The following is a 4,519-nucleotide window of genomic DNA, read 5'->3' as shown; positions in this document are numbered from 1 at the left end:
GCCTTAATTATTTTGTATATATCTCTGAGAATCATAGACAAGGCTTTTTCATTTTTTTTTTAAAACCTCCTTTTATATCTATTATATAGATCGATACATTATATGACCATGACAACTTATTATTGCCATATAGCATGAGTAATACATTAGTTATGGATTATTGCAATATATATAATTCTTTACTGCCTGATTAGTGTGCAGCAAGGATTTATATATAATTACTGATTGACTTATTTTAGGTTTTTTTCAATTATTTCTTAAATTAAATTAAGTTTTACTTGTAAATGTAAATCACTCATTGTAAATATGATCATTCCACTATTGGTCATACGTCCGAGGAACACCAGTTCCTTTTTTCTTTAATATAATTTATAAAATACACCGTGTTTCTTATAATAGTTTTGGTGTTTTTATATATGGTGAAACAAAATGATTAGGTCATCTTCAGCTCATGACAAGTTTTTCCTTGAGTAGATTAGAGGATATTTTATAAGATATTGGCTGGACAAATCATCTAATGACCGAGGTTAATTATTGGATTCTTTATTCAAAAATATCGAGTAATGCTGGAATTAAGTTGGTGAAGGTTATTAGAAACATTATGCCCTTTTCTATATTAATAGTATGTTTTGTTGTACTTGTTGGTTGAGAAGCTAAAATTAGAGAGCTTAAAAAATAAAACTCACAAACAAAAGATGGTAGATGTGGGAAAAAATAGAAATAGTTGTACAATTGATGATTGCTTAGAGTTTCCTAAAAGCTACAGGAAAAAGAATCTGGATCATAAACAATTCCCTGAACATGTTGATTTGATATCGGCTGGATGGGATGAATGAATTAAAGAGGTATCACCGATGTTGCTTTTATTTTTATTGGTCCGACCGACCAGAGGGTCCGGAGGGAGGAAGTCCCTTTTATGCCCACTTTTTTTTTTTGTAATAAACAAGATTATTCCATTATTGGTCATACGTTCGAGGAACACCAATTATTTTTTTCTTTAATATCTTATAAAATACATTTTACTTCTTACCATTTAATCTTTGTTTCTTATAATAATTTTGGTGTTTTTATATATGGTGAAATAAAATGATTAGGTCATCTTCAGCCCATGAAAAGTTTTTCCTTGAGTAGATTAGAGGATATTTTTGTAAGTTAATCTGGTAAGTGTTTCGTTGAGTAGATCATAGGTAATTACTTGTGTATGTTAATATCTGTTAAGTATTTTATTTTTTCATCTTTGAAATTTATGTTTATTTCTTGTTTATGATCAATTATAAGTGTGGATTTTGGCACCTACAGTTCGTGTGTGGTATTTACGAAAATGAGAAGTTTAAACTATCCCTGATGAATATGGGAAAATTACCACATCATCATGTATTCATTAAGATCATGCATGGTGTTTCTGTTAGAAACAAGGCAGTGAAGAAGCCTTGTTTTTTATTAAGGCAGTGCGGAAGGCTGATCTTTTTGGTTACAGTTATGCCTTGAAACGAAGGTTGACATATTAATAGCTGCTTCAGAAATTAAGTCTATAATTTACTAGTGTTATAGGATTTAATATACAGGGTTGTGATTATTGTTCAATGAGTATTATGTTCTGAGTAAAAGATGACCAAACTAAAAATTTAGATGTAGAAACTACGATGCAAAATCATGTGATGTAGAGTCTTTTCATTTACCCAATAAGTCCACAAATATTTTGCACATATTCCATGTAGGTGGACAATCTATCTCTAGTATGACGACGTAATACTTAGACTTTTCTACCAGAAAAGTTTAACACGGTGCTGAATGAGGAGTGCCCAAAGAGATTTCAAGATTGTGCTACTATGTTGTGAAGCTGTATATTGCTAAAATATCTCCTTTTACAATTGATTATAAGTAGACTTTATTGTTTGTTCTTTTTTTATACTGGAAAATAAGTTATAATTGCACAAGCTCTTTAGCTCGTCATATTGGGAACCTGAGTTGAGATAACGGAATAAGTATATAAGCAATAGGTTGTAAATTTATAATAGGGATGAAATGACGAGGGTACCGAGTACACCATAATATTTTTGATATCAGCATACACATACACACCTTGTATAATCTTTTGGAAATAATAACTTCCAAAAGATTATTTAAACAAGGTGTAACTTGGTATGTAATCATAGTTCGAAACCGAACTAACTATGGTATCGTACCAAGTGAATTGATGTACAAGTGTATTTACTTTATTATAACTTTAAAAATATTTATAATGTGAAAGAAAAGTAACTCACACAGACATGCAAGATTTTGTTAACGAGGAAAACTGCGTGGTAGAAAAACCCCTGGACCTAGTCCAGTTATGAGTACTCTCATAATTAAGTCGCTATACAAGTTACTGCAACTTTGTATAGTTGAGACCAAGTAAATACTTCTTCATTCCTCAGTTCCTGCAGTATCCCTGCACCTACAACCAATCCGGTCTGACATGTGAATCCCCAGACAAAGTCCACTATCTTGAGTTGCTTCACATGATGTGAATACTTCTTTAGATCGTAACCTAAAATAGCAAATCACTAAATTTGTTTCAGTAACCAACTCACTTATCAATCTCCCAAATTAATCCTTAAATTAGAGATAAAGTAGAGTAAAGTATCTTCCGGTTAATTAATATAAACTCTTTTGGTCAAAGATTAAACCAAGACAAAGATTATCGAAATAATCAATCTCAGTGAACAAGCTATATCCAAGCAACTTAACAAGAAGAAACAACTAGACAGTTTATTCGATCTTTACACAAGTCTTAAGTCCATCAAGATAAACTGCTTGTTTGGATCCCAGATAATCAAATGTGAAAGAAGAATCACAAAGATCAGAAACCAAAAAAAGAAGAGTCTTCAATCTTTAAAATAACCGTTGCACAAACAACTTTCCACTATTGATCAACACACATAGAACGAAGTCTGTTAAAGTTTATTGATCGGCAGTTTTATATATGGATTTTGAATCGCTAGATCTATAGTAGTCATAAGGAGGAGTCATTGGGTCTTAAATTAAGACTTTCAGCAGAATCATATCTTCTACCCTGGTAAAAATTTCCAGCAGTGTAGGAAAAATTATATTTCTTATACTTTTGATAATGATCATCAAGCACACCATTAAGAGTTGCAGTATATGATGATATCCTATACCAATTTCTGCAGGAAACTCAGGTGACGTGTGACCGAATCCAAGACATCTGAAGCATTCAACATCATCATCAACACAAGTTCGCGATTATGATAAGGATATGATGTATCTTTAAAAATCTATTTTTCTATTTTTCTCAATATTTTTCTAAATTGTCGTGGAGTATCATCCTTAGTCTCTAACACACTAAATTTACCCTTAGAGGAACTAGTGTTGTTCACATGTTTAAGAGAACTACATATCTCTTTTTCATGTTGGTACTCGTTATCAAATATTATTAATTTACTAACTAAATCACTCCTTGTTGGTTTTGAAAGATCGCTTGCTTATGTGATGTCATGCTTTTTAGTCCTGTGTCTTAATGGTAGAGACCTGAGAGTTTTACACAGAATATTTTTCTCGGACTTGTTCTTCCTAACAAATTTGAGGAGTTAGCTATCACATATATTATTTTGGTGAAATTCATCAAAGGTATCATCATCAAATATACAAAAGTTATCCCAGTCAAAAGTTAGGTTTTGAAGCCCTGCTTATCTGCGGTGTTTCCTTCGAACATGGTCTCCAAGATACCCCAAGCTTCTTTCGAAGTTTCACATGTAGCCACATGATGTTAGATATCTTGAATTATATCATGACATATAACGTTAATCCCTTCAGAATTTGGCTTTGCGGTTCTCAATATTAACCTCGTCAAATTTTTCAAGTTCTTTAAATTTTTTCGCACCATTCACAACAATAGTTGGACGTTTATAGATATGAGCTTTGAAACTTCTAGCTTGTATAGAATAACGCATAAAAATATGCCACCATAAGTAATTAGCGTCATCAAATCATGGTGTCACAACAATTGAACAAAAGTTCAAATTCATGTCAATAGGTTTGGATCGCTACAAACACATACTTATTAGGTATTAAGGAGTTTGCTTCCTATGGTACCAAACAAGAACAAGTCTTGCTATGATCTAAACAAACTGATTTAAAATTGTCTATATTTATTATCATACCACTTATGATATTTTAATTATACAGATAAATAATATAATACATAAAATAAATAGCGCAAGACACTAAAAAATTTTCTAACGAGAAAAATAAAATCTTACTGAAAAACCACGGGACCTATTCTAGACTTAACACACACTGATTTAAGTTGTTACACCACTTTCCTATTACCAGACTTCGTACTAGATGTTATTGATACAAAGTATACCTTCAAAGTTGTCTTCCTTCAGTTGTATTCAATCACCTGTAAAACTCCTATAAGAATCCCAATTCTCTTCAGAAATTTCTCTTATAATCGTTCGTGAAGACTAGTGCTACCCTGCGTCTAACAAGACACCTATTTGTTTTTCTTCACTAT

This window comes from Papaver somniferum, chromosome 8 (assembly GCF_003573695.1).
Source record: "Papaver somniferum cultivar HN1 chromosome 8, ASM357369v1, whole genome shotgun sequence".
Lineage (NCBI taxonomy): Eukaryota > Viridiplantae > Streptophyta > Magnoliopsida > Ranunculales > Papaveraceae > Papaver > Papaver somniferum.
This window is presented reverse-complemented; position numbering follows the sequence as displayed.